Source organism: Calliopsis andreniformis, chromosome 1 (genome assembly GCF_051401765.1).
Source record: "Calliopsis andreniformis isolate RMS-2024a chromosome 1, iyCalAndr_principal, whole genome shotgun sequence".
Classification (NCBI taxonomy): Eukaryota; Metazoa; Arthropoda; class Insecta; order Hymenoptera; family Andrenidae; genus Calliopsis; species Calliopsis andreniformis.
In genome coordinates, this window is record NC_135062.1 from 5797104 (window position 1) to 5810888 (window position 13785).

A 13785-nucleotide genomic window follows, 5' to 3' on the forward strand; every position below is an offset into this window, starting at 1 on the left:
AGTTCCGTGGCAAGTAAGCCTCGTTCAGTGGACAATTCATGTCAGTTATTCGCGTTCCTAGGCTGTTGTTGCCTCTTCAAACAACGCCTTGTTTTAACCGTGAACAGAAGTGTATAGAAGTCCGATCGCGAACTTACATCAGAGTATGCATCACCTTGACATGAAATGAATTGTTCGAATTTTTCTGGATAACCAAATAAGTAGCAAAGCAGTGGCTGATGTTCATGTAATCGTTGAATCTGATTTCGAGACGACATCAAGACGGATCGGTTAACATCTATAAAGTTGATCGGTAGACATGTCCTCGTCGGCAGATTTTATCTCTCACTGATGAAAATGTAATTTTGGTGAGGATACCTTGAAGCTTTCACTTTTTACTAGATTAAATTATAGAATAACGAACTGTAAGGTTTCCCTAACGGTTTGGTCGATTCGCTTTTGGCGTGTATGTTTTCTTTGAAATATTTTGTGACGACGTGAACCTTAGTTGTACCTCTTGGTCGTCTTTTTGCTTCCTGAGACGCAAACATTTGAAAATTACCGCAGACTTTTGAGATAACATAGAGTGTACTTTGAATTTTGACGTTAATTGCGGAGCATGAACTTTATGGGTTACAGGAGTAATAATATTTTGAATCTGCTGGTTGGTCTCATGCAAAATGTTACTTTGGCTTCGACTGCAAGTTGTGTTGAAGTCTCATAAGTTTCAATATTCGAATATCCTATGAATACAACTTCAGTATTTCAATATTTAAATTGTAATAATCTTGTATTTGAACATACATAATCTGTATTTTGAACAAAGTTATTTTATTTTGTCCACTAAATTTGGTTCGCCACAATTTTGACCGTTTCCTTTCAACCGTAGTTTCATACAATTTATAATTTGCTTGCATTTTATAGATTTTGCAATGAATTTCATTTGTATTATATTACTGTAGAATGAAACTGTTTCAGAAAATGATAACGTAATTGAGACAGTCTATTGTTTGAAATTTAGTTCACTAATCGAAATTCATAAAGAGCTTTCAGTGCTTCACAAAACAATTATCTTCAAGTCGTCATTGTTAGTAAAATACGTGAAGATCTTTGTTTTCAATTATTATCTATCATTTCCTTTAATTATAACTATAGAATTTAACATTTAACACTATTGTCTTCTGGTTATCTGTTATCTGGTGGTTTTATTTTATCTATTTATTTATTTAACAAATACACATGTGTTTTAGTGAACTAACTTTTACTTTTGTATATTTAAATATTTCTTTGATTTATTAGACAAATTTATATTAGATTTTGTTCATAGGAATTAAATAATGATTGTAAGAGTTTCTTTATCTAGAGTGAGATCCGTCTTTCAGGAAAGATAGTAGTAAACAAGAGTTATACAATATTAAAAATACACAACAAACGATGCATTAAGTGAAATAGCTACGTCCAGAATCTTCAAACAAATATTTATTTCTACTATGTAAGTAGAATTAAACTATTTTACAGCAGTAATTAAATGTTATTCGTAATGCACGAACACAATAAATGTATTCAAATCGTACAATTTGCTGCACTTCACCTATTTGCTGACTGCTCTAATTTTCTGTACCTTTTTTCGAAAGTCTCGTGTTCCACATAATAAACTGTCTTGGACCAGACACAATATAAACCAGCTGGCAACAGATTCGGTCGGTTTGCATAGCAACGAGGCAGAAAGACTTTCGATTAGCCGCGAAATTTATGGCTACAGGTAATTTCGTCGAAACGTTTCCTTCAGTGACAGTCTGCGAACTTACTCGTTCAGCTTTAAACGCCCGTAAAGACGGACGTTTAAATTTCATTATGATCGTTAAAGAGGGATGGAAGAAACCGGGTTTCGACTCTGTTTTATAATTGAACGATCCCTGAGAATGGCAGCCTGCTGTCGAACACGACCGCAGCGACTCATTGAGCTCCTTGAAGTTGCAAGAATCGAGACTGCGCGTGTCTCACCGCCGAGGAATCTTGAGATTACTTCTCGATTCTTCGTCAATGTGTAATTTAACGCTAGCACTTTGTTTATGGCATTGTAATAAATATCCCCCGTCGCATTTTCTCAGCCCTTTTGTTAGCCCTATTGTCACCTAACGATGTTAATCCTTTGCTAATCAAGAACAATAAACGTAGATCCTTGGCGGTGGTCAGCGTGTAAGGTTGTCGGTTTTTTTTTTCGAAAACCCTGGCTGTTACAGATACTTTGACGTAAATTCATACTTTTTTCTTTTTGTCGATATTAGCTATGTTTGACACAAGGAGAAGACAAGACAATAGGATAAATTTATTGAGGCGGGGGTAAGGATGAGAGATAAGATGTTGAAGTTTTCTATGTACGACTATTCGAACACTTCGATGATTGGAATATTCAGTGAATGTATACTAGAACCTCGATTCAGTGGGCTTTGATTATTCATAGTTTCTATTATTCAATTATATTAGCGTCCATCTAGTAATATATAGTTTTTAGGTATAGAGGCTCTCATTGAATCATGTTTTTATTTAACATTTGTAAAGCAAAGTAATATTAATTATTATAGAGATAGAATATACATTATTACAAATTTTTATTAGGTCATATGTCACAGTTAAGGAAGGAGAACTATTTGTACTGAGGACAATAATAAGAAATCCTTTAGATATGTAGGGTCTGTTAGATTTAGGTGCCACTAGAAAGATTAATACTAGGTGTTATGTAGGTGAAAGTAGAAGTTGAGCTGTATAGTAAAATCGAGAAAATTATCTATCAAAGAATGCATGTTTCTATATCTATATCTATGCTGTTAATAAAAAATATATTAATGTTACTTTTTAATTCTTTATAGCTATTATTAAATGGATGTTTGGAAAAAGGGTGTATGTTACATTTCATAAAATGTATATGAAACTGTAAAAACAACTTGCTCACTGTAGCAATTAGACAAGCAGTTGGTCTAATATATGCCTTTTTTTCATCTTGACAAGTAAATAATAATCCGATAATGAAAGATTAATTTATTAATTGCAAACACAAAATTCACTTTTCTTCTATGGAAAAACACATTTCAAAAAATTTGTAACGTACGCCCTTCTTATAAACGCTCATTCAGTTGAATTAATTAAAAATTGAAATATTCTATTATTCGTGTAATTACAGCCATAATCTCCTTAGTAGATGCTCAGCTGGAAAATAGGGTACTTCTACGAAAAGAACTTCCATGCGAATGCGCAATTAATGAAAGATTCTCTGAATAATTGACACCCATTACACCATTCGTGAAACAGTCTCGTCTTTTCGATCGATACTTAGGAGAAGTTTCGAATCGAGCGTGCAATTGAGTTTAGTTAGTCGAATTAAATTTTAATTGACAACATAGTATCGTTAGTGGACAACCGTTTCACATTTCATTGTCTTGTTTCTGTAACTTCATTTGTACTATTATGATTTACTTAATTACAATCCTTTTGCTATTTAGTGGAGAATTTCGGTTCCGAATTTTCTGCAAGGGTTGAAATTCTTCGCGCTTTATATCATTTCTTCTAATGTATATGAAATTATTTCTGTCGAGAACAAATACCGTCTTGTTACTTCATGATGGTAGTTTCATTTAGTGGACGAACAGATCATACTGGGCATTCGAAGAGAAATAGCTTTTATAGAACAACGACCAATAAAAGTACAACACTTGCGAAAATGCTATTTGTTGAATATGAAAGTACATAATTATAAACGTGATACTCAAAATTGTTATACAAATCAAAATTTCAAGTAAGAGAAGGGAGTTGAATTAATAACATATAATACAGACGATTATTTTTCATGTAACAGTTAAACCAAACGCACTGATATTTGTAAGGTGGTATAATTTCAGTGACCACTACTGTAATGAATTTTTAGGCATAGTTTAAGAATCTATAGTTTAATATAAATAATAATATTTTATGATTTACAAAAGTAGGTATATACGTTGTTCTCTCGATATAAACTTATTGTTTACAGAATACTGTAGCGAAGGGTATGTGCCTATGTTTAATTAGTACATTCATAGCCTGGTTTAGCATTATGAAGGAATATTGTGATCCTAAAAGAATACACGTAGCTGCTTATGTTAATTTCTCTTACCAAAGAAACTTTGCTCTTCCTGTTTTTGGAAATAAGATACAATATTTTATAACTTGTGTAATATTATTTTTGCAATTTTTGAATACCCAGTGTTAATGTAGAAGGAATGTAACATTTTTAAAGGTTCAAGTTTCTGCAAGGAGAATAACAGTGAAACTAGATATCGCGTATAATATACTTATACTATGATTTTACAACATAGTTAAACATGCATTAAATAAACTAATAGTACTTACCTACTTAGAATACTAAAATAGTGAATACTAAATCATTCAGTGTACTTACAGAAGCTGTCTGAATGCATACAATTTATCATCGCTCTTATAGTGACATTAAAATGTTGTAATTGAGGAATTATACTACATTTATAATTAATGTATAATTCTTGTACCTCTAGGTTATACAATTTCTTTATGCGACATTGTTTAGAAAATAAGAAATAAGTAACATAAATAAGTAACAATTTATGCAGACTATCGTGTATGAATACCTTTGGAGTCACTTTATATTACAAAGCACCTTTTTTATTAATAGGAGGTGTATAAATAATTGAATACTATCTGTTGTAAATATGCTCGTTTAAAATCACTTTCAGGCTCCGTTTATATTTCCTCGCTGATCACCCTGTATACAGTTACTCTACGCGGGCTCCATGGGGATGCAAAGCTGAAGAGAATCGTTTACGTATATTCTTGGCATGTTTCCATCGTGCACCGCAGAACACCAAAAGAAAGAGAGGAGGTGCTTCTGGGTGGTCCTTAATTAACTTGTTCCTTTGCATATTTGAATGCGATCAAGCAACCGCGAGACTACATTCGCAAGTTCGCTGACATCAGCCTTCGTTACGCTTAACATGATATCGAAGCCGTATTGACGACGATGCTCTTATTTCTAATTACCTCTCCAGGCTTCGATATTGAATTTTCGTGATCGAACTGTTCTTATCTTTAGTATCGTTTGTGATCGCTTGATTAGTGGTGAGTCGCATATAAGGTGGGTGTTACTCGGCATATGCTTATTTCAAAATGATTAGGTTGTTATTCAGATAGAAAAATTAGATTAGTTTCAATGAGAACAAGTTAAGATTTGATTAAATAATTCTACAATATTTTTCTAATAATTTAGTATAGTAAGGTTGAGGCTTACTTCGTGAACATAAAACATTTTACTAACTCTTTTACATCGAGATATACAGCTTGTACCAAAAATTATTATTACTGATCTGAGATTAGATAGAGTTTAAAGAAAAGTAGAACTTCATGTGATGTAACGATGGCATACGTATATCGTTCTTTGATCTGTATACTCTAGTTTGAGCCTTTGAGAGGCTTCAAGATGCAATTTCCATTTATGCAGATATACCTAGACTCGTTTGAAGCAAACATTCTCGATAAAGTAAATATTTGGCTCATGGCATGTAATCATAGTTATTACATATTTATTTCTAAAACTAATAAGTTTAGGGTAAAATACATATCCTTTGACAATTAAACATATTAAGGCCAATGCACATAAGTGATATTTTATTATGTTACTGTTTGTTTGTCCAATTATAAACTACGAAGGCAGACATATGATTGCAACGAGATCATGCATCAAAGTACCGTTCGTGTGCTTCAGGCCATATATTGCATACAAAAGCTATGTATACAGAAAATATATATGTATTTCCTTTTACAAAGTTGTTTTTCCTTCGCTATTATCGTGTTATCGGTTGATCAATGTCTCCTATTCTAGAAGCATCACTTATATAACGTGTCAGCACTAAGCTTTGAAAGTAGCGTCCACTATTAGTGGATTAAGTATTAATGGCAGAATTGTGTGGACTTTGATGACGCAATGTGAAACGCGTAGACGAGAATTACAATTAGATGTAAATAACGCCCTGGAGATCCCAAAACATTATGTTGGTTAACAATTATGTATGCTAATATAGCCAAAGATCGAGGGAAATTCAGAAGGGAGGAAAAGGATTTCCAGTTTTATATGTTCACGACTTTCGCGCGAAATGGTCCTCTTCCTGTTTACATGAGTTTATTCCTGTGTCTGATTTCCGCGGATACTCATCTACTTACTTTCTTGCGAGAATTTTTCTTCCCGTGCAGTTAAATAAACAGTCAGACTCTCCAGCAGAATGCGACTGTTTAGACAGGGAATTAATGTTCCTTAAAGAGTATGCTGTTTGCTCGAGGAAACGAGCCAATTGGAAATGTGGAATATATTTTAAACGGCAAAAAATTAACTATCCAACGAAGAAAATTAAAATTCCCCTGGAGAATTTTAAATGAAAAATGTACTCCGAATATTGTAACACGTTTCCCTTAAGGTGAGTTAGTGTCTTGGTGCCTAGGGATTTTTCAGTTGTAAGATACAAAAAGTAATATTTAAAGGGCACAGAAAAAATACGTAAACGAAATTTCAGTAATATTTAAGTACCTATAGTTCGATTTTCTAAAGTTGAGCTCTGAGCATGTCAAGCAGTCAGCACATGGCCCAGCAGGGTCCCAACGCTAGCGTATTTCAAGCAACGTTGTCAGACTTTGTACCCAATTGGATCTTTCTATCCTTAGGAGCAGGTGCGTCTTTCTCAGTGACTCCATAAAATGGATTCCTTTATCTGCAAGACACCCCATGCTAAATTGATTACTTTCTTCGTATTCGTTTATCAATCTAAGGAATTCTGATACCGATTTAACATTATCGGGTCTGAAAGAAGTTACGAGGTAGCTTAAAACGCTATTTACCCTGTTTTGAGTTTGAGTTAAATGAAACCGAGTTGTCTGCCATTAATAATTAGAACTAGAACAAATATATACTATTACAGAAATTTCGACATTACCAATATGCAGAATTATTGTAGCACTTGTTACAATGCTATAATATTACAAATGATTAGGTAATAGCATGTAATTAGTGTACGATCAAAAGTCGCTGATGTTTAAGTAATAATCGACGGTAGTCTACACATATCAAAGGTCGACTTTCTAACGCTGCTTTCCTTATTTCCTTGTTTATTCGTGACAGAAGAACGTATCACCAGAAGTCAATAGGAAGGGGCCTTAATTAACTTATCTACTTACTTTCAACGGACCATTCTTTACGATAATTTTACGTAATGCGTACCCTGGAGTATTGCTTCTAATCTAATCTAATCGTATATTACGTCTCGGCCATTTTCAGATCGTCAAAACGTTCGGGAACCATGGCCTTCGATTCTACGGAAAATAAAACTCTACGCGCCGTCTGAGATCCTGTACGACTTTCTGACGAAAGAACTTCAATTCCCCGAACTCTCTTCGTCCGGCTTTAAAGTTCTTCGAGTGGTGAATAAAGAACGAGGAGAGGAGCCGAGAACGAGGAACGACGTGTAAACATAAGGGAAAGAAAGCGGCCAGGAAAGGGTCACATCAATTACCGTCGCCCTGGAATAAGGTAAGTAATTTTTATTTTCGAATTACTTTCCCATCGTCAGGAATTTTATTATATTTTCATTAGATATTTGTTTCATTAAGTTGGTGTATAAGTTATGTCGTTGACCATTATTGCGTTTGCTCTTACTATTAGTTTTCAACCGTATTTTTACTTTCTAACCTTGATTTGGGGCATGTGAAGACTACAGGGAAAAATATGATAAGTTACATTTTCTGCCTTTTTAAAAAGGATTGTTTTATTTGATTTTAAAACAAAATATGTTTTTCGTACCTTCTTGAAAATAAACAAAAATTTGGTTACAGTTACAATATTTTAGTAAGTTTTGTTACAAAGCTTTGTGGATTTATCAATTTCGTTTCATGTTAGTACTCAATTATATTTTCAAATATACATATATTTACTTCTTTAGATTACCTTCGTATTGTCATTTAACATATTAATTCATTGATTGAAACCTTTACAACTTCGAAATTTTACTTCATCTTTAATTTTTGTTTTACTACAACTTATGTCAATAGCATAGAGATCAGTAATTCCACATTTAATGATTTTGAGTTTTCTGTGGACTTCTCTAACTATTCCCCAGTCTTCACTTGGACTTGTCGTGGTCTTTTACTTTCTTAGCTATGATGTCATATCAAAGTACACTTTTTTAGCTAACAAGTGATATGAAAGTTATATAATTAATTTTACATCGAATTAAAAATAGCGCGTTTTATATAAAATCGAAATTATTTATACATCGATCTAATATTTCGTTTCAGTAAATTTGAGTTTTGACCATAAGTAAAATTAAAATCACTTCATTTATTTTTTTCTGTATTTGACTTCTTTGACTTCTCTTTTTGTGATAATGAAGATATTCCTTATAGGAAATATTTCCAGCCTAAACCTAGGTTGAAATTACTTAGTTAGTGTTTAAACAAGTTCGTTATTACTTTATTTCTAGGATATACTAATACCATTGCAGTAACGTCATCGTTTTGAAAATGTATTGTACTAATTGTTATGTAGGTAATTCGATGAAATTTCTTTCTTGCATGCAATATTGTCTAAAAAGTATTTCATGCATGTGTTGTTTGATCTTGAGAATGCAATTTCGTTCGCATAAAGCGTCACAGTCGACGTTTTTATAAAATATGCTGAACTTTTCATCGTTATATATTTATGCTCTATGATATTCTAAAATTTTCCTTCAAATTATTTAAAACATTTCTAATCATAAATATTTATAAATTAGTTATTTTCCGGATTATTTTTGAAATTTGACAATCACAACAAAATATTAATATCAAAGTAAGTGCTTTGAAAGTTTGACATTTTCCAACGAAAAAATATTTTGTAAATTCATAAATGGAGAAGTTGAAATATTTTAAAACGAAGAATAAGATTATTAATAAACATATACCTATTTCTATAGAAGCAGTTAAACTGAATTTCTTTGATTGTATTCATCACTTAAACATTACATTTCTAAAAATGAAACTGTTCAGAACTAGTCTAAGTAATCGTATTAGTTATTCTAATTGTTTTAATGACTCCAATAGTGACGTCTATGTAGTAGCTATTTGATTTTAATTTGCGCATACCCTACAGCTACTCGTTAATTCCATCAGCTCTATTCAAGTCATGAATTAGTTCCTCAGATCAAAGTGTTGTATTTTTTCCTTTTAATACCACATCTTTCAGGTAATTAAATTGTGCTCAACACTTGCCTTGTTTTATTAATTCTAATACAAAAAGTAAAACACTCGTATTTTCAGAAGTTTGAACACGCGAAGTTAATAATTCTGTGGGAATCAATTTGTGAGTCAATGAATATGTAATATGTAGTAAGTGGTAGGTATACTCTTACGAATTCTACGAAATGCTGTTTTCTTAAACGAATATACAATGTACGTTCCCTACCACGGCTCATTCACGTGCACACCGTTCAATTACTTTCTTACTCACGTGTCATGTCGCACCGACGCAAGTTTAAGGTCTTTGAGGTTTAAGGTCAGCGTGCAAAAGAACAGCTCGAAATAGTGTGTCGAGCCTGAACCAGGGACAATCTCGTCTCTCCGCATTTCCAACGTTGACAACTATTGACTCCATCCATCTTCCTCGTGTCCCATGTGTCTTACTTTATGCTAACGTTCCGCGCAAAGACGGGGAAAGTGAGCCGACTCTTCCACGAGTGCGCTCTAATTGCTAGGTTCTCGATTCGTGTGCGAGAATTTGTTACATCCGAGAAATCCACGGCCTTTGGAGGTTCATCAGGTGAATAAATCCTCGGAGAGGCGAGTTTCATCCTTCTCTGCGTACGCGTTTAATACTGTTTCAGGTGGATAACGACGTTTGCAACGTTTCAGATTCAGAATTAGGAACTTGGGTCGTTCATGGATATTTAGAGAGTGTCAGAAAGACGGTTTGATATTTTATGAGGTTGTAGTGCTCGCTGAACTGAACCTCAAATTGTAGTTAGCATACATACCATGCTGGTTAAAGGAAAGCTGAGAAAGTAAACGATACTGTAATAGATAAGATCGAGCCACTTTGGAACTAAAAATCTCGAATTATTGTGTAGTATAAACAAAATTTCAAAGTTAAATTGATTCACGGGTACAAAACACTATCGATGTTGAACATTCCTTTAATGACTATTCATTCATTTATCTATGAACATCTATACATTGGACACCTTATTCATCTGTTAATATCTTTATTACAATTAGGATCTGGATATTACACTATATTCAGATCTTGATTGTAAAATTTAGAAAATTAGGTATTAAAAAGATGTCTTAGTTTCAAATTTGGTTTTAAGTAGTTTCATAAATTTGGTAAATAGTTCCAATTATTGCTCCACTTATTGATATCCAGTTTTGTTTTTAATTAATGGCTTTTGATTCATCCATCAGGCCCGCAGTATCCTCTGCATTCACGTCAACGATAACTGAATTGATACGAGTTTGTACCATCTTCATTTTTAGGGTTTTTGATTGTCTAAATTCTGCTTTATAATACACGATGTGCATCGAGCGCGTGGCAGATTCCTGCACCTGGGATTTATGTAGGATTTTTGCAGTGTTGGGCGGTATCCGGGTTGTTAGTTCTTCCTTAACTGACATAATGGAAACACCAGGCGAAATGGAGAGCACTCGACGGTCTAAAAATGGTTTCCGCCAGCTAGGAAATTCCTCGTGTTTCCTCACGATGCGATGGAGGCATAATGGAGTTTCTTACGGAAAAGTCGATTGGGAAGAATAGTCGTTTTTGTGCTTGTAATTTATCTAACAAGGGAACGTATTGAACCAGACTACATCGATTTTAATCAGCCTTTGTAGAGTGGCTAAAAATATTCAATAGATATTCTTTTATCGGTAGTTGTATAAATTAGAGGGGTGAAAATAGCTCATCAAGTTGAGAGTCGAAAATATATTTTCTTGAATATTTTGAGAATTATTAGACGCAGGAAGAAAATGTTTTTTTTTGAATATCGAATTCATTTCCATAAACAAATTTGAGAAGAATTATTTTGTTGTCGTCTTTTATGTGAGAACACTTTTTTGTCAATATTTTTTGCTAAATATTAACCTTTTCAAACTTGGAGCACATTACCATGTACACTATTTTACTATAATACTTCAATATTTGACTTAAAACATAAAAACTGTGAGTAATTATGTATACGACTTTCTTTTATTTCTTGTTGTTGAAGAATCAGATTTGAAGGAGTTAACCAATTTTCATTTAATAAAATTAGTCAAAAATGAGAAATATATGTTTTTAAAAATTTTTTTTACTTATTTCACTTTCTTTTCATCCCTTCACAATCGATGTGTTCAGGTTCAGTATGTTCGCTTGTAAACAAGTGAATATCGGCTTGAGATAAAAAAGAATGCAATGATCTTCTGTTATAGCGATATTTAATATCTGGTAGTTTCGTAATAAGTGTTGACTTATTATTGGTGAGAAAGGAATTTTTGATAACTGTTTATAGTAGCAGGCTCAAATAAATCGTCTATTATTGAGTTGATGCATACATTTTTACTGCCTCATCTTTCCTTTTTTAAGTGCATTAATAATATGTCTTTTATGGTACAAAATAGTTGTAGTTTCTTGATTCTACTTATAATAATAACAGATATGTTATCATTATAACATACTTCAATGAATGATAACAATTCTATAGAAAAAGAAGAGAGAAGTGATATGACATGAATTTATACGTCAACCTAATGAAATCAATATTTCTTTATAGTTCTATAACTTGAATTTAGTTCTGTAGATGACGAAAACAAAAGTTTTTGATCGCAAAATACTAAGTTTAGTTACTGTATAAGATTTATGTATTTAAATAATAGAGATTATACGTCAAACGAAAAATATGAGTTCTTATAAAAGATTAAGTAAAAAATCTTGAATAGGATTTTCTCACACAAAAGGTTTTATGTGAATCATGGATACTGTGAAATGTGATAAGATGAAAAGGAAGATAAATCCAATTTCCACTAACATGATTAATGGAAATAGCAACATACATCTATCACTGATACAGCTGTCTTCATAAAATATCATAAAGAATTTGTGTAATAATGTTTAACAAAAGAGTACATTGATTAATGACTACCCTGAAAATCGATATCAGTTTTAAAAAAATTCAGACAAAATTACCTACTAAATAGTCACGATATTCACTAGAAATTGTCTCTGGCTATATGTCATTTATATCAAATGTTTAAAGTCGTTGCTTATCTGAAACAGTTTGCCTTTGTCCGAGGGAGTTGATAATTTCAATTTCACTGCCTCTGTAAAATTACAGTAAATATTCGCGATAAAGCGCGATAACAAAAGTTTAGAGACATCAGATGCAGATAAATACATAGATTTAAGATTTAATCGAAGATTGTACAATATAAAGAAAATATAATATAAGGAAATATCGAACAGAAGAAAATGATAGCTTCCTGTATTACTCCTTTAAAGCAGATCTGAATATTGTTCCATAAAATTATTTAAAGATGATTATTCATCTAATAAATTAGATTATTGGGTTAGAAATAATTTTCTTCGTAAATACTTTTTTCCTTAACTACAAATCGAAAGATACTTTATTTGAATAAATGTTCTCCTAAAACAACTCAGGTAGTAACCTTTGCTTTTATGACTTTAACTGTTAAAGAAATTTGTTTAAGTAGTCGTGAAGTAAGTACCGTTCAGTTTTATACGAACGCTATCATTATTTGTATCTAATAGTAATAAACTTAACATAGTACTAGATAGATAGCTTCAATAGGGAACGTCGTTAGATATCATTTTTCAAAATATAATTATTTAATATTACTTATTTTCCAAGGATACTCCCAAAATGTACTAATAAAGGAATTAAGTTAATTTATTATTTCAAGTTTTATTTTTTTCTTTCCGTTTCAAATCGTTTCTGCCCAAGTCTGTTTAAAGATGACATAGCCACGGTTGTTTGCAGGAGTCTTCGTCCCTTTGTTTCTCAAACATCTTTCCACTGGATCAATCTTCTTTCGTACTTTCTCGAGCATAGTAGATATGAAATTGCGAAAACACGTCGCGATGAAAGTAGCTTCTGCCTCTTCGAGGGGTACCGCCGCGCAAACTTTGCTCGTCTCTCGAACTTTCCGCAATCATTTCTTGCGCGCACTGCACACTACACTCGTACACGCGTTCTCATCGATTCGAGGCACTCGCCTTGCTGGAGCAAACGTTTTGTTTTAACGTTTCCCTTTTTTTTCTATGTTTTTTCTTATACTTTCTGCAAGGAAAGACAACATTCCCATCAAGAGTCGAAATACTTTTTCCTTTTCGCGAAATCCTCGAGCTTCCTGCAGGAAAATTGATATCATAGAGATAAAGTGAGAGGCCTGTGTCTTCCTTCCTGGATATTTAAGCGGTTTGATTTACTTTCAAACATATTTTATGAAAAACGTATGTATGTGGAATTCGTATTTTTATGAGAAGCACCTATAGTCCTATTTACTGAATTTTAATTTCAATTTTATTTAACATGTTTGCAAAGTTCTTTTAATTAATTTCATTGTTGTTTTATATCCTGCATTGGAAAACCATATTCTATGAATCACAGTATTAATGTAGTTTGTAACTTTAAGTGTTATGTTCTTTTTATTAAATTAATTGACTGGTTTTATAGATAGTTCACTACCGTAGGAAAGTAATCTCTTTAAAGTGGAATTTACTTTGCTTTTATAAGT

At 32.5% G+C, this 13785-nt stretch overlaps 1 protein-coding gene across 1 annotated transcript in view; it reads left to right on the forward strand.

The window, feature by feature from the left end:
* Positions 1–13785, forward strand: part of Pde9 (phosphodiesterase 9) — a 210063-nt gene that overhangs the window by 54959 nt on the left and 141319 nt on the right. The window contains exon 2 of the mRNA XM_076377885.1: positions 7307–7558. The gene's annotated coding sequence lies outside the window, so the exon portion shown is untranslated. The remainder of the gene's footprint in view (positions 1–7306; positions 7559–13785) is intronic.